Raw genomic sequence first — 17,827 nt, 5'->3', positions numbered from 1 at the left:
AACGTTTCATTTCGTTAATTGTACAAAAATTGACGGTGATGGATTAGTGGTTAAATTTTTGACTGTTCGGTGAATTGTACATAAATGCGCGATAATGCGTACAAATTTCATTGTATTGGGAAACTCGACGAGTCGGAGACTGTTTTCTTTTTAACTATAATTTTTATCGAGTGTACGAAGTAGAAAAGATTGTTTGGTATTTTTCATGGGATATTTTTAATTACGGTATAATATAATCTCTTGAATGCGAAAGAGAAGCTCTGCGAGCTTCGGCGTTTGTCGGAACTTGTCAAACCTGTAGGCATTAGCGACAGCTAATTAACAAAAACTTGGATCGTTTGGTAACCAGAACAAAGCAAAGTGCAACGGAGGTTGATTTCCGCGAGTCTGCGAAGTTCACGGTCCTTCGTTAAATTCGTAAGTAAAATCCTGTAATATATTCCCTCAGAAATTGAAGAAGCCAAGGATTATTTTTGCTTCCGACATTTATTGAAATTCGTTAAGTTATTAATTTGTTTTTTCTTCAAAATTCAAATATCTTCCATTTCCATTTTTACCTATTTTTATAATCGCTTGTTCCTCCGTCTATTAAACATTAACACGATCGCATTTATAATTCATTGTTCACGAAGCGAGCAAAGATATTATCGACCTAAGTTCTATTTTTCTTCTGGTTCAAATATTCCTATTCAGATATTTGTTATCCGAATTTAATGTTCCACCGAAACCTTACTTTTCTCTAAGCGTAGAACGTATTGTCTAGCTTCGCGCATTCGCAATCCACCGAGACGCTTCTATTCTTCCTGCTCTAAGAAGCAAAGGAATAACGCGAAATTAAATTCCAAATCCTAAATTAAAATTAAACAAAAATACGGTATTTGCAAAATTGAAGCGAAGAAGCCGTAAAACCGCGTAGCGCGCGCTGTTAATCCTTGCAGGAGTAGAAACACATTGCCGTATCGAACCGAGCCAAATATTACCGGCAGCGAGGTTCCATGCTGTTCGCCTTGAATTGAAGTTCGTTCGAGGGTTCCCCACGAAGCTTCGCCGGAGATACGAATTTTCTATGTATTTTCCGTGCGCGATCCAAGATCAACACGCGGGATAACTGGCTTCCGTTAGCCGGCGAATCCCCGAGCAAGAAGAATCCCGGTTTCCTGTACAACCCCATCCATCGTGGGCCAGGATGTTCCTGCAGTAGGAAGTCGCCAGTTAGCCGGGAACGCGCGGCTTCCAAGATATCGCGCGCGTGCGAAATTTCTCGTCGTTAACGCGGTCTCCATTCTTCTTCCGCGCTCATCCTCGCCTCCAGAGTCGAGATTCGTCGCGGTCCTCCGCGAGACTTTCAACTTTGTCCAACTTTGGCTTCCCGGAACGGAGAAATCTTCGCGTGGCGTTTAGAAAAAAAAAAAAAAAGAAAAGAGAGAGAATCTTTAAAACGAGACACGTGGCTCGTGTGCATCGTTCGCGAAGAAAATTGATTAACTTCTGGAAGGAATTTTGAAGGTGTTAATCTTGGTGGATCGACGAAACTCCTGGCGAGAAGATGAGAAAAGTGTATCGTTGAGAGGAGGCAGCAGTGTGGTGGAAATTAAGGTACGCGAAGGCGCGAGGATTTGAAAATTAACATTGGTAGAGATATCGATTGACCGAGACTGAAAAAGTACATGCGATATGTTTAATCCTCGACGAAAGAAAGAAATTATCGATCGTTTTTTTTTTTTACATGTAGAGAACCGATAGGAGGACCTTCGAATTAAAAACTGCAGAGTAGAATTTCTGAGGGGCAAATGTTTCGTACATTCCGTAAATAAAAATTATACAGATAACGATCGTCTGTGTAAAATACTACTGGCACGATTAAGATGGAAATATTATCGACGCTCGCTGATTAAAATTTTGTTTCTAGGAAGGAGTGTCTACCGGAGAAGTGTTGGAGAATTTTTTACGAACAACTCGTGAAAAACAAAGTCGCTGAGACGCAATGTCCATTGCGGAAGCCCAAGGTCCTGTCCAAGGATAATCGTTTCTCTCCGTATCGTTCCGCAAAAGTTTCCAATAACGGAAACGACTCGAGAAGACATCCTCCGCGGCTCGATATCCGCGCGCAATCGTGCGGATAAACGCGCGACGTTACCCAGGCCCGAGTGTTTCAACTTTTACAGATCTCACCCCGTAACGGGCGAAAGGGTGTGTGTTAAGGGGGTTGGCCGCGTGTATGGATTTTTGCGTGCTCGTGTGCACCACGGTACGTCGCCTCTGATAAAATTTTATCGCCTTCGACGCCTCGGCCATTACGCTGTTCCTTTTAATGCAACTCCACGCGCACTATTCTGTCTTTTTCTTCGTCATTATCATCGTTTCCATTATAATTTTAAGATATAGAATCGATCGATTTGATTTACGAATTTTGGCAAAGATTATTTTAATTTTGCTTGCCATCCGATTGGCAGATTTGTTAATTTGGTATCTGTAATTATTTTCACAGTTTTTTCTTCGTTAGATTTATACTTTTAGATTGACTTTTGAAGTAACGTTTTAAACGAAGTTGATATTAAATGCGGTATAATCATTTGATCAAGTATTTTGATCGAACTGTTTATTTGTAAGATTTTCAATTTTTATAATATCAGTCGAGAATATCTCTGTTTTACGATCAATTTTTCAAGACCGTCGCGAAATAACGTTTCAGTCGAAACATTCCATTATCGTACGAAAAATTAACAGGAGCCGATTACGTGTGTTCGATCGTTGCGAAAAATCCAGTTCCAGATTCCACCTTCCCTGCCACTTCGTGCATTATCAAGCCCTGCTTCGAATTAGAATCCAATTTCCTGTCTCCCGCGTTTTCACTCTACACCACTTCCAAAATCCGCCTGAAAAACCATCATCCCTTTCTCAAAACTCGTTACGTTCCTAACCCCAAGAACGTCAAAGCAAATTGCCTGTGACCCGTGCGAAAATATGCTCTGAAAAACCATTCGTCTTCTCGAAATTTCAGGATAGCGAAAAGAATATTCTAATTTTCTACAATTCCTTCAAAAATATATATATCCCGTTACTTATGAGTGCTTTTCAATTTCTTCGAATCCGAATATCTGTAATTGTAAAAATACTAAGCCCAACGGACACAGAATAATAAAATTTACAATCCAAACATTTCTGAAACGGTTACATAAATACCTGGAAGCCGTTCAAAACTTTTGACGTTTCCCTTTCTCTAAAAATCCTACAAGGGTTCCTAACTTCACAATTACCGGCGAAAATACCTGCATTCGTATAAGGCAGTATGCAGTATTAGTAAACGCAACAAATTCGCATCATTCTCAGTTTCAAGTTCTCGTCAAAATTCCGTCAATTCGACCACCTTCGATTTCAAAAGATAAGTTCCACGTTAAATCCAAAAATTTCTGCCAAACACCGATCGGAACCAGCCTCCACCGCCGCCCATTCGACATCATTGGCTCCAACCCAAAAACACTCCCCCCTCCCCCATGACCCTTGATCTGTCCCATTTTCTCATTCAGACTTGGGAAACTTTACGAATATCCAAGTGTCGGAATACTTCGGCGCACATCGAGGGCAAGGTGTTTCAGAATCCCAGGTATCTCGAACGGGACGAAAGCAAGCGGACAGGCAGGCAAGCAGTCAGAGACAGACAGGCAGGCAGCTAGTGAACGAGAAGGAAGATAGTGGCGTACGGAGAAAGAACGGAGGAGAACTCGGTGGGGCCAGCCAAGAAGGAGCTTCTGATCCGACGGGGCAATTGGACACGAGCCAGGGAGACGGAACGGGACGGGCGTAAGTGTACACGCGGCCGTGATTGCGCGAGGAGAATGTAATTAGTGACGGGACGTTGCCGGCGATCCCTTCCCGCGACTGGGCTGCACGATATCCGGGACAAACTCGGCGGGAATCTATGGACCCCGGGACGGAGCTGTTTGCGGAACGTTTCCGTGCGATTATGCGCGCCTAGGCCGCAAGTAAGCTGTTCCATACTGCGAAGGTGAGAGACAGGAGAGCGAAGAGAAACGTCAACAGCAGCTCGTTGATCTCGTGTCCTCGCTTCTGTTATTTTACGCTTGTGTCGTTTTTCGTGTTTATCGCTTGCTCCGTGTTGTTCGTGGTTTGAGCCGAAGCAGAAGCAAAGGTAAGTACTTACAACGAGAGAGATATCCACGATTAATATCGCAAGGTTCTTCAAGAGTGTAGTGGCGGCTCCTCTGTTGTACTTTTATTCGTCGAATGTGCGGTTTTTTTTTTTTTTAAGTCGCTGATTTTATTCAATATCGACGTTTTAACGACGAGACACACCGAAAAATTGGAAAATTGTAAAGAGCGCGAAAGTTAGTTCGTAGCTTAGCAGGGTGATTTATCGATCATTTCATTTAGCGTGTGCTAATAGACGCTGTTATTTTTCGACAGCGAAGCGGTCATTACTCTTCAAGGACCACCGAGGAGGCGAAAGGATTTCAGGAGTTGGAAACATTACTCGAAGGAAAACAACATTTATCTAACAGGGTAAGTGTGTTCCTTTAGTTTTGCAAAGTACAATACCCTCTGTTTCGCGAAGTACGAGACCAACGACGTAGATTTAACACGTCCACGGTAATCGTTTGAAAATCAAAACTTTTCACGAAAGAAGGGATTTTCTCCACGCTGTCGATTTAATTTCGCTGCTTTTAAATTATGCCACGCGATATGTGCTATTAATGGCACTTATCTACGTACGACCGAACGTAACTGGCCTTCGTTTATAAAACATTGAACTATCGTAACAAAATTCACGGCCTTACACGTGCCACTATATTCAGAGGCATTATTCCAGTAAAAAAGAAGCAACCAGGCAGAATATATTCATCGTAACGTTAAATATTCCGCTTGACTTTTACCTATGACGATTTTCGAGCACTTAACGACAAATAGTCCCGAGAAGAGATTAAAATAGAACAGCTTCTGCGTAGGAAGCAAGAAAGACGCCCCAGGGAAAATATTTTTCCGTAGAGGCTCGATGGTACAGAATCGTTCTCTGATACCTTCATTTAACGTTCGTCGTTTGACAATGAACGAAGTATTAGGATCCCTTAAGCCTCCCAGGTAACTAAACCCGGAGGGACATACTGCAAGTGGCTTTACGGATTCTTTGTGTCGGTGAGAGACAAGGTGGTCAAGAAGGTACAAGGTGTCGAAGGGTCGTCAGGTTCCCTTGTTTAGATCGTTAAGCGAGGACAGGCATCGCGCATAATTAGGCTTCACCTTGTCCGACGCCCGCGTCACACGTAGGTTACAAATCGGTTCGGTGTTCTCGGTTTCCAAAGATTTAGCTTCCGTGTCTACGAACATTTAGCTCCGATATCGTGAAACGCGTGCAGAATTTTACTATCGCAACCTGCTCCACGATCATCTAACGAAAATGTTTCGAGTCTCTCGGTCATCGTCCTCGAAACTATACATCGATCCACTTTCCTTCGAACGCTAGACGATCTTCCATCTTACAGAGTAGCGCGTTTCCTATCGTCTCGTAGAACGGCAATCGATCTCAGGGTCGCGTCGTCAGCCAGCCGTTTCCCTGGAATTAACCCCAAAAAACGTTGTCGCTGCGCGTCAAAGCTTCCCTGATTGGTAGGCTCGATGGCGGCCGGCTTGATTGGTATCATTGTAGAGGGAGGGGAGACATTTTATGCAGCGGCCTGTGCACCACGACTCGAACTTGAATACCGAATCAGCCGGTCGAAAGAGAAGCAGAGAGGCAGAGAAGCAAAGCCAAATGGAGGGACAGGGGGACGCGATAAAGAGAAAAAAAGATGGAAAGCGACGAAACGCATAGGAGCGACGAGGAAGATTTTACCGGTTTCGTGGCTACGTAGCCCCGGTAACAGTAGAACGAACGAGGTTCCCCACCCCTCTGCAGCATTTTAATAATCCCCGAACTCCCTTCGGAGCAGCCCGAACAAGGATGCAGCGCAGCTGGACCCCTTTTTGCCTCGTGCCCGGTGTTAAGGGGGTACCGCCCTCCCACTGCGTTCCATCTCCCGGCTCGACTTCTCTTTCGTCCCCCGCACGCAACCCTCGTTCTCGCGGACGAAGATCGGGCCTCTTTCATAGGCGACAATCACAGCGTAACCCGAAACGAATGCCGCTCGAACGTTGGCCGGCCGAGTGCCGTGTGCTTGGAGTTGCGAAGCGATGCGTCGAGCGTGAAACGAACGGGGACGGTGGCATAGCGCGGCGGTTGTCGGCGCGATGCGGGTCCATAGTTTCTCTGTGCTGTACGCGGCCGTCCGTGGACCGTGGATCGCCTGTATTTCGCCATGTCGAGCACGCCTTTGTGCTCAGGTATTCTGTCGTTTCCCTCTGCCCGTCTGTCTTTCCTCTTTCATCCTAGCTTCTACCATCCGCGCGATGTCGCCTTTCGTTTCCCTTCCTTTCTACCTCTCTCGGTAGCGGTTCTTTCTTTACCCGGATTACGGCCGGTCCTTCTCCGTTCCACGGTTCGTTTTCTCGTTTCTCGAACTCTCTATCTCGTTCAAAGTCACCCTCAAAGTCTGTCGTTCACAGTGACGACGGGAACGGGTGGCGAGACCGAGCGAGAAGGACAGAGAAAGGGAAGACAGGCGGATCGAGATTAAGGCAACTTCGCAGACTCGGCGACTGCGCCCGCGGCTCTCTGTGTGCGGAATACTTTGTTGGAATAGCTGAGACCGCCTTGCCCCCGATCGGAAGCGCCGCGACGACGAAAGCGGACAGGCACCCGCGCGCGTCTCGCGCCGGCCGATCTCCTCCGTTTCCTGTCACCGACGCCGACGGCTAACCCCTCGAACGGCCAATAGCCTCGGCTTGTTCCTCGTATCTCCACGGACGATTTTTCCTCCCGAAGACCATTGACTATTCCTCTGATTCCAGCGAATTACACCGGTATGGTAAATAGCGATGATGACGAGTCGGCTCCTTGGATCCCGGCAGCTGACTTTCAAACGCGAAAGAAAGTTTCTCGAGCGAACCCAGCCTGATTTCTTTTTGTAGATTCCTCGAGACGACGAAACCATTCGAAATGAGATTCTTGGTTGGCTCGTTTTGCACGGTGGGTAGATGTTTTTTAAATGACAGCTGTGTAGTTGCTGTTAAATATACCGTGCTAAACTGGTTTGAATTTTATTAATGCTCGAGCCTCTTTCTTGATCATATTTGATTGCGAGCATGTTTCTACTCGTGCTCGAGCCTTCGCTAAGTTTCGTCGCTAGATACGAGTTCGATCTTCGAAATATCACCGGGCGTTTTGGTTTCACGTCGAAATGTATTTTCAATTTCCTAGTCTTTTCGAAAGTGGCAATGTAATTAAGTAGATATCCAGGTTTGACCATTGACGCCGAAAGGATAGTCGCACACGAAGTAAGAATGGTAGCAGTTGGAGCTCAACCGCGAGCTCCGTTAGTTTTGTACTCGGACCAAGGTTTCAGGGAAAGATCCGCAAACGCAAATCACACTAATTCTGTTTGCGATAGTACCTAGCGCAGTGACTGGCTGCGCTTTGAAGGGCCAGCCAATTAGTAGTGACGAAGATATTACGTAAATCTACTTAAACGAGCGAACGTCGAACCGTATAAGGGTCTTGTATTTACTGAGAAATACACAGCCACGTACAGTCTTAAAAATCCATGTCAATCCTCGCTAAACGATCCATTTTTAAGCTCGAAAGGAAGAAATCGCCAAAATTGCAATTCGCAAATGAATTTTAGTACATGTGACGAGATTTTCAACTTGATATTCCCAGAAATTAAAACGTTAAGTGACACCGATATTACGAAAAACGTTATCCTACAATTGCTTATCCCTGGATTTCAGATTAAAGTAATAAATTACTATATCTTTTGTGAAATTCCGCTTCTGTGGAGTTAAATAAGTGACGAAAAATTCGAAGTGGAACGCAATTCCTGTGGCGGCAGTCGCGACAGTTGTCGGAGATCCCCAGAAAGCCGAAACGGGAACAGCGAAGTTCACGTAGTACGGGTTCTGTCGCGTGTATCGAGAAATTTACAGTCGCCCGGCAATACGGGACGAATCGAAGCGGGACCGCCGCTTCCCGCTCCTTTCCCGGCGTTTTGGTTTCCTGGAAATCTCTGGAACCGATTCGCGCCATTATCGTGAAATCCAATTTCTCTGGAAGCAATTTCCACCTCGGCTGCCGGCTTCCCGAAACTCATCCCAGCCGGCGGAGCGACGAAAAATTCGTGAACAAGACGGTCGGTCGGTCGGTCGGTCGGGCGGTCGGTCGACGTTGTCGTTGTCGTCGTCGTCGTTGTCGTCATCGTCGTTGTCGTCGTCGTTGTCGTCGTCGTCGTTGTCGTCGTCGTTGTCGTCGTCGTCGTCGTTGTCGTCGTCGTCGTCGTCGTCGTCGTCGTCGTCGTCGTGCCGCCGTTCCATACACACCCGTTACATCCCCGCGGTCACGTCTCTCTTTATCTCTCTTCGTCCCTCTCTTTCTCCACTCGGCTCGCCTCTTCTCGTTCGCAGCCTCTTTTTTTTCGCTCTTTTTTTCTCTCCCTCGTTTCCTCTCTCTTTCTCTCGCGTGCTTTCGGGCCTCCAGCACGTTCATCGGTGTCTGAAAAGCTCCGGTAGGCAGGCGGACCTACGATATGCTACCGCTCGAGTGTGGGCGCGCGCGCGCGCGCGCACACGCTCTCCAAAAGAGAGAACAGAGAACGCCGACTAGGTCGGAGGAGGACAGCGGGAAAACGAAGAGGACGGCGCGAGAACGGCGTGACGAGGAACGATCGTCGGGTCGGAAAGAGAACGCGACAGACGGAGGAAGAGCAAGAGAGAGAGGGAGAGAAGTGGAGGAGAGACGAGGACGAAACGACAAAGAGAAGCCGACGCTTGGAGAAAGAGAACGAGGGAGCGGTGCACACGATCCGAGAGGAACGATCAGACCGAGGGATCGTTTAATAGACAAGGACGGAAGGCGAGAATCCGAGAGAAGGAGAAGAAGCGTGGAGAAAAAGAGAGGCAGGATCGTGCGCGCTTGCGGAAGAGAGCATCGGCTGAAGCGTGAGGAAGGGGGAGGAGAACGACGACGAGGAGATCGGGGATGAGGTGGCGGCGGAGAGGCAGAGGGAGAGTAGCGGCACGGAACGGAGCGCCAGAGAGAACGAGGGAACGAACGAGCAACGAAGAACGAGTTAGTGGAGGACAACGAGGACAGAGCGTGGCGGTCGACGAAGACGGGAAAGTCGGACTAACGCGGCCGCCCGAGCGAGACCGAATCGAGCCGAGGGAAGGCAGTGCCGTTGGCGTAGTAACGTGCCGTAGCTGCCTTGCTTGCCCGCCTGCCTGCCTCTGCCTGCCTGCCTGCCTGCCTGCCTGCCTGCCTGCCTGCCTGCCTGCCTGTCTGCCTGGCAGCCGCCTGTGCTCGCTCGCCTGCCTGACTCACCGTTAGTGTGAGAACGCGGCTGTGTGCCGGCGCGCTCTCTGCGTGGCGCGTCCGTCGGGTCTCTCGCTCTCTTTGTGTGTGCGAGGGGAGACCCGACCGACGAACGAACGGTTGTGTGCGTTTCGTATAGGTGGATGGGGGTCCCGGCCCGGCTTTCGGCCCGTCCCGTCCCGTAGGTAGAGTATCGCACCGCTCGCCACCCGCTATCCACAGCAGTTTCAGCCAGCCGCCCGCCTGCCAGTGTCCCACCGCACGCCGAACCGTTTGCACTCAGAAGCGATCAGGGAGCCCTTCTCTCCCTCGACTTCCCCCTTCGAGAGAAACGTGCGCGCGCGCGCGCGCACGCTCTTCCACCCCGGCGAGTCGCGCATCGCGTACCCCGCCGCTATACGCCGCCTCTATATCCGTTTCTCGTCTCCTCTCGTCTCACCCTCGCTCCTTTACGCCCTCGTCTTCGTTACACGCGCGTTATTTCTCTTTGTTCTTCCCGGCGGGACGATAGCATCTTCGTCCCCCTTTTCCAACTTCTCCCCGGGTTCCGTCTACCGGTCGTCTTCTTTTTCTCCATCGGTTTCCTCCCCGGTTTCCTTTTTCCTCTCTTTCTTCTTCTCTTCTTCCTCTCTGCCTCTGTTTTTCCTCCTTCGCCGCCAGTCTCCCGACGCTCTTCTTTCTTTTTTCGCTGTCAGTCACACTCGAAACGCACGAGCGCCGACTATCGTTCTCTCCCTCCTGCTCGCTCCCACTTTCCTCTCTGTCGGTTGGCTGGCGTTCGGCGTGTTTAACCTCCCGCCGTCCCACAAGCAGCCCCTCCACCGCCGACACCAGGCTTCTGTCTCCGTTGGCAGCGCGAGCGGGCCATTCGTTCCGTCTCGTTCGCTCGACTCCTCTCGTGTTCCGCGCGCACACGGCTGCTCCGTCCCTCTTTCTCGCTCCTGAGTAGCGCCGGTGTGTACTCCCGCTGTCACCTGATCGCGGGACGCTTTTCGCGGGTGAGATACCGCTCGGCCACCGAGTCAACCGAGTCTGCCGCCGCCGCCACCGTCGCTCGGTTTTCCTCCTCCGCACCCCGAGCCGCCTCTTCCTTCGGCATCTGCTCCTACTCTCCTCCTTCTTCCTCTTTCTTTCACGGGACGCGCGCGCGCTTTCCTTTTCCTTTCCGTCTCGCGCGGACACGTCGTGCTGGTCTCTTCCTATACTCGGCTCTTTGCCGCCGCGCTACGTCGAACGTGCACGCGGCTAGCTGGTGGTTTTCGAGAGGGAACGAAACGAAGGGAAAAAAGAAAACGACGAGAACCCTCGAAAGTAGAGGCGAGACAGGAAGAAGGGAAAACGTCAAAGACGTGGAAAACAACCGATGAACCGAGGCGGAGCTATAGGCACACGGTAAAAAAAGAAACGAGAAAAAGACGGTAAAAGGGAGAAAGAGAGAATCGCAAGAGGAAAGAAAGACGGAGGATCGAGAGTGCGAGGGTACGAGAGAGAGAAAGAGAAGTGCGCGCCACCGACATCGTCCAACCACGACTGGCTTGGCCGATCTCTCGCCTCTTCTTCCTCCTTTCACGGATCTTCGCCGGTGCACACGTCTGAAGCCGACCGACTGGAGAGGGAGGTGACACTTTCGGAACGTGGACACGCGGCACGCACGGATCGTCACGCTGGATACGTGAGGATCCAGGAGAACTCCGCTGGCTACCGTGCTCTCGTGCAGGTCGGTGATATAGTGTGTTGTGTGTTCGTAACCGCGCGGCCAGTCAAGTGTTCTGCGAGTCCCGCTTCTTTTTTTTGCTCCTCGTCTTCGACTCTCCGATCCGTGCCGTGCTTTTTTTTTCTTTTTTTTTTTTACTTCCGCGCGCTCGAGCAACGTTCTTTTTCTCTTTGCTTTTTTTCTTCTCTTCTCTTTCTTTCTCTTCCTTTTCGCGAGCATACCGCCAGTCTCGCGAGTATATATCGGCCAGTCTCGAGATCGTCGCGACCACGACAGCCGCAACGACACCGTCCACGATAACGACGACGACGACAACCAATGCAAACAGTGAGCGCGTGAGTGTCCCTGATGTGTCTGTGAGCCGTCTGCCTCTTTCCTCCTTTTTTTTTCTTTTCACCGTGTCGGAGCTGCGTGACGACCGGTGCCGCCGATAACTTCGCAATTCGAAAAGGCGGCGATAATTCGTAAGTGTGTTGGTCGCGGCACGCCTGCGCTTTTTTTCTTTTTTTTCTTTTCGTTACGTTTTACGGCTCGTTAAAGCTCACGGAATCGTCGCGCTTCGACGTCGTCCCCCATGAATATGGAGATGAACGGTCGCCCGTCGATCCTTCCCTTGCTCCGCGTCGCCTTTCTTTCATCCGTCGCCCCGTCATCGTCGCCGAACGGCGACGTGCTCGAGTTTCTTTCGAGCGTTCGCACGCGATCGCCGTGCTTCACCCGTCGCGCGTGACAACACGCCACGCGAACGCGTCCCGTCGCGCCGTTCCGTTCACGACCCGATATTTGGCCACCGTCGTGTTTCCCGTGCTGGAAAAAAAAAAGTGTCACGAGGAAAGTGTCGTTCGATCGGCCACCGATGGCACGCTGTCGCGCGTGTGTCACGCTTTCACGAGTCGAACCGTCGCGCCGTGTCGAACCACGAGCAGATCCGTCAGTCGATTTTGGACGAGCCCCGTTTCGCCAGGAATTTTACCGGAACGCCGATTCGACGAAATTATTTTTCCTTTTCTCTGAAAATCGTCCGTCACGTTCGTGAAATCCTGTGACAGCAGTGTTTCGACGTGTTTCGCGTGCCGATCTTTGGCGATCCATTCGCCGAAATCGATCGACCGAGCCATCCGTATTACGATTATCTGGCTGTAAAAGAATTTTGTGCGAATTATCTCGTAAAATGTTTTTAGTTACGTCGATCGATCCAAAGAAAACGCGTCTCTTTTGAAATGCCACGCGTTTTCGTACGTGCAATCGGAGAGTCTCTGGTGAAAAAGGTCGCCTTCCTAACGATTTCTCCTCCCATGGCATAAAAAGAAAGACGAGAAAGGTGGAAAAAAAAAAAGAAGTAACGGTGGAAGGTAGAAAAATCGCGAAAGGCTTGTCGACGGAGAAAAGTTGAAGAGAAGTTGGGAATCGGTGGTGGAAAGAGGGAGGGAGAGAGAAACGCCGGGAGTCGCGTCGGTGTGTCGGAGGAGATAGCGGCATCCGTTTCGGTGCCCGTTGCGGGACGGTCGCCACACCCGCCCGTTTGGGAATTCAACTTACTGCCGCTCGGGACACCGAAGCGTTCGACGTTTTCTCCACGGTGTGTGTAACGGGTATCACGAAAGGCGGCTGTTCGCAGCGGATTAGATTCCGACCGGCGCAGAAATTGCTGCCCCACGGTCTTTCGCTTTTCTGCGCCGCGCTCCGTGCCGTTACAGACATTTGAACCGCCGTGCCCGGTGATACGTAACGATGGAACATCGAACGGAAGCGATCAGAAATCGTGATTGAGAAGAAAGAGATCGATTCTAATGGTGTTTCGCGGATCGAACGATTTTTAATTAGATTTTAAACGTCGACACTGTGCAATTGACAAACAAAAAAGTGTGATTCGAACGAAAGTGTACATGAATCGTCCAAAATCGGCGCGGCATCATTTGCGATGAACCGAGGATCGAATAGGTGATTATTTCAGTGGTGATATTGGATTTGTTCCTATCTTCTTTTTTCTTTTTTCTTTTTTTTTTCAAATTGACAAAGTTTGGAAAGTTACATCGTGTGGAAGTTACATGGAGCGCCGTAGAGCAGGTGTTTTATCCCTTGTTTTTCGGTAAGGTGTTACGATTCTTTTCTGACTTTCGTTATCGAACTTGCGATCGATCCAAGATTCGTCGAGACGTCTTTGTCTTCGTTTTACGTTGTTGCCACGAATGTGTTTAAGGTGATCGATCGTGGTAATTAATTTGTGTTTTATATTTTTCGCGATTTTCGTGGCTCCTTTGTTTTCCTTTGCAATTCCGTCAAAATGTAATGGAGTATCATTTGGTTTGGTCTAAATTGGGACCGCGTTCTAAGTTAGAAAGTGTTGTACCGAGACAAATTGCGTCGCGATAAAGAGACATCGAAATTGTTAGGAAATGCTTTGGGATCAAACCTACTGTAAACTTCGTATAACGTAAAATATATACCGAAAAAGCCACGTAGATTCTACAAAAAATCAGTTACAGCCCATTCCATTTATTCGAAAAGATAGCGCTGATACGTACTGCGATAGAAAGATTTAGTCGACTGGAAATTATCAAAAATCCGATTCGATTGTCGCACGGGAAGGTTGGTGAGTTTCGATGCTTCGAACGCTTCGACTATCAAAGTCGTGTAATTATCTTGGAAGAAATATCGAATGGCGTGCAGTTTATACTCGCGGAATCACGTGGGAAATAAAACCGAGGCAAAGAGGAGAAACGTGGAATCGAGTGGCGAAAAAATTCCAATCGGGCCAGGAAAAGTATCAAAGCGCGGCGCAAAGAGCGTCCTCGTCGAGTTGTCGAGTCGAGGTCTGGAAAGTTTCCTGACGCATGGATACGCTCAGCTATCCCGTTGGCTCTTGAATATCCGTAACCTATCTCTCTGTTTCTCCACCTATCCTCGACAAGGTGGAAACTCGGCAAAAATTCCCCATCTTCTATTCCCGTGGTCCTAGTTTTCCAGAAGCCGCACACCCCTGCCTGAACACGGATCTCTCGCCCCCTTCGATCAATAGTCTAGGTAAACACGTTACTCGCGGCAGACTGCATCCCGACACCGGTCGGAAACTGCCAAAAGTGCAACGTATACCGGGGGACCTGGGCTCGACCGCCAGGATTGCCCTTTTCCGCTCTTAGCTTTCCGTCCCGATCCGTTTTGCACTCTGCCAATTCGCGTTAAAACAGACAGAAATTGCCTCTTTCGATTTTCGATATGGTTTGAATGGTTCGATGAATGGATTAATGGACTTTCTATAATCAGAATGTCGTTTATATCATCTGAGATTTGCCAGTTATCTTCGACAATTGGCGTATTTCGCGTATACCAGAGACACGTTCGCAAACTATTTTCACATTTTACACGCGCCACTAGAAATCCTCGCATAATCGTAGAAATATTTCAGTTCCATGCGTTTTAGGGGAAAAATTTGCGAGCTTCGATCGCGCCTGGTTCGCTATCTTGGCAAATTTCATCCCCGAGACGAGTCAAAACGTAACGTCCTGTGGCATCCTCGATTCACCTTCGACGCAATCCTCCTTCCAAGCCACGTTCCAACTTAAATCACGGTCTACCGTCTAGAATTCCAAACTACCCACCGATAGCAGAAGGAAAAAAGAGCGAGAGGAAAACAAGAGAGAGAAAAGCGAAAAGCGAGAAGACGTGGTAAAAGAAAAAAATCCCCCGGAGAGGTATAGAGAGGGGGTGGTTTCCGAAAGAGCGCACAGGGCCGGTGGTTGCAAGCGGTGCACGATGGCACGACGAATCGAGCAGAAAAGTGGGCGCCGCTGGGCTCTCTCTCTCTCTCTCTCTCTCTCTCTCTCTCTCTGCGTTGGTCTGGCTTGCGAAACCGATCGTGGAAAGGAGAGAGGAGAGTCGGGTTGCGTGGTGCGCGGGAAACGGCCGGCCAAAAGCGGCGCGTTACTCGCGTACGTGCGTGCGTGCGTACATGCTTGCGTGGCTCTGTTGGATGCGTGTGGCTCGTGTGCGCGCGCCTGTATATAGAGGCGGTCGGATGGCCGCGGGCCACGGTAGAGGTGTACGTGGTAATACAGTGGCCATGCGAGCTTGATTACACATTGCGATCACGAGTGTTCCACGAGCGGGCGGACATAAGGCCTTTTGTCACACCATGGCCTGCGGGCAGGAAGCACGTAGCGTGACACCGGGCCGCCTCGCTGTGCAAGCGGCACCCACATTATACGCCGCGCGTAATATGTATATGACGGGATACGCCGGTGCGACGAAGACAGAGGGAGAAGGTCGACGTAGAGGCAACCAGCCAAGGCAGAGGGTACAGCAGAAAGAGGGAGAGCGAGTAAGAGAGTGTGTTGGGAGGTGGACCGAGGGTAGAGGACGCGCCATAATACCGGTGGTCCCATGCCGGTACGTGACTTGTGTGCCGCTTTAAGTCGCCGGGACGCCCGAGTCGTGGCCTTCCCGAGAACACCAACCCGGTTTCTGCCACCTAAAGGAGCGCGCACGGCTCCTATTGCGCCCGGGTTATTGTATCCGGTATCGGGTGGCCGCGAGTTTCGACCACGGTAATCGATTGCGCTCTCGGGGCCGGCGAGTTGTGCGGCGTGCCGGCAAATTGCCGAGAGGCTCCGTTTAGCGAGCCGTCTCGCGGAAAATCGGCAGCGTTACCTCGCTCCGTAGCCGAGACGAAGGCAGGCTGATCCCGATAAGGGAGATGGATTAGGGCGAGAGTAGTTTCGCAGAAACGGGAATCTTGCGTTTTGAACTTGTTCGTTGGAATTGCCCAACAATTCGAAGGAGTTTCGATTTAACTCTGAAACCTCGTTGCCACTTGCGCTTTGTTACTAGCTACGAATGGGAACGAAATTTATTTATCGCACTAGAATTGGAATATTTAGAAAGAGAATACGTGTATTGTGTGTGTGTGAGAGAGAGAGAGAGAGAGAGAGAGAGAGAAAGAGAAGGGTTTGTGTGTATTAAGACTGGAAATGCTACCGCAAAGGGAAACTAAAAACGAACATGTCGTGACAAATTGTCGTGTTAGCGATGCTTTCGCAGAAAATTGAAATCGTCATGAAAGATCTAAGGGTTTCGGGAAAGTGAATAGGGAACGCAGCGGTTCGTAGAAAAATCGAATACGCCTTTGGGATTGTTGAGTTGCAGCTGCAAGGGCGAATCGACGAGAAGACGCGTTCAGACGGAAGTAGGGCGAGTCGGAAAACCGGAACGTATCTTATTCTTGGAAAATTCGCGAAACTCGCCAAGGCCATCGGTATAAGTATCTTTCAGGCAGCTGTAGCTGAGCCTTTGTCCCGGTAGAAATCGATGATATTTTTAATTAAACTCGAAACAAGGCGAACGATGACTTTCTTAAGTGGATAGCACACTGAGAATCAAAGTGGCTTTTTTTTTACAAATATCATTTTAGAATACTAGTTGCGACGTCTAATAGCTCTGGTAAAGATAAATCTCGAGGCAGGGAATAAACTGCAAGCTGAAAAAAAAGTCGTTACCTGCCAAAGACTTGTTGCATTCTAACGATAAGAAAAATCGTTGGTTCGGCGTTGCGTGCTTGGCGATCGGGAAAATCGCGGCAGAACGGCGCGGCGCAGCGCGAGCCGCGTTACGTGCGAGTCTCGTTCGCGTGAAAGGTGACGTGTCGCCTTCAATTTTCTCGATTCCGTCGCGCGATTAACGTCCTCGGCGTGTCGGCGTATCGGTTCGTTCTCGGCCGCTCCAATTTTTCGCAGTGTGCGCGTCGCATTCCTCCGATCGATCTCGTACGCGGTTTCCGGTTGAATTCCGCGGCACGTCGGATAATTTCAAGGATCTGTTCTCCGCAAGACGAACCGCCACGCTGATTAGAAGTATCTGATTATCGCGAAGAAGAGCCCCGTGTCAAGGTTGCTCTACCCTCGCTTCGCTCCGCCATTGTTCTCCTTAATTTCGATTCATTGATACCCCAGCCGACAATAACCACGATAATCATTCCTCGACAGGACTGCCAACAAAGGTCGTATATATTTGCAATTCCAAGTGACGTCGATCTTTCTTTAAGGAGTTAAATGCCTTTTTTGTGACGCGTCACTTTTTATAGAGTACTTAATCTTCGTCAACAAACTTGATCGTATACGATGGCAAACAACTGGAAATCGAGGAACTAATGTAGTTTTTGCGCAAAATCTCCGGACGCATCGAACGTGAAATTTTTGACGCGTGGAAAAACATATTCTATACGATCAAGAATCCGTTTTCTCTCGAATTGTTCCGGTCTCTTCGATTCGCGTTTTATACTTGAAGAAAAAAAAGACAGATTATGAAAATATTCGTGAAACACAGAAAACGGACGCTCGCGTCTCTCATCTTTAGAGATCAACTTCGGACCGGGAAAGCATGTTTATTCGCTTTTTTTTATTCGAACGAGTAAAAAACCTTGCAATTAAGACAGAAGAAAGAGCGATGTCGCGGCTGTGATATTAGCACCGACCGCGAAAAGATAATACAATACGATCTACCGTTCGCAAATAGACACCCTGTTCGATACACTCTGTTTGGCACGCTCTTCGTTTAATGATATGTCATCGTTAAAGGAAATTCGCGAATAACAAAATTCGCGAACCGCGAAGTCACGGCGCGGAGGTAGCATATTATTCTTCAAACGCGAGTCATTTAACTGCAACGTAAAATAACGAAAATGCTTTCCAACGATAGCGAAG

At 49.2% G+C, this 17,827-nt stretch overlaps 1 protein-coding gene across 7 annotated transcripts in view; it reads left to right on the top strand.

Annotated features, from left to right (window-relative positions):
* The first annotated feature begins 3,259 nt into the window (after positions 1-3,259).
* Positions 3,260-17,827, top strand: part of LOC138187829 (mucin-17) — a 72,186-nt gene continuing 57,618 nt past the window's right edge. Inside the window, exons 1-2 of one of the 7 annotated variants that reach the window (XM_069129019.1) lie at positions 3,260-3,801; positions 4,426-4,521. The gene's annotated coding sequence lies outside the window, so the exon portion shown is untranslated. The other 6 variants (XM_069129021.1, XM_069129017.1, XM_069129020.1 and 3 more) reach the window with 6 other exon arrangements.

The sequence above is a fragment of the Bombus flavifrons genome, chromosome 15, assembly GCF_040668555.2.
Source record: "Bombus flavifrons isolate JBK064 chromosome 15, iyBomFlav1_principal, whole genome shotgun sequence".
NCBI lineage: Eukaryota > Metazoa > Arthropoda > Insecta > Hymenoptera > Apidae > Bombus > Bombus flavifrons.
This window is presented reverse-complemented; position numbering and strand designations above follow the sequence as displayed.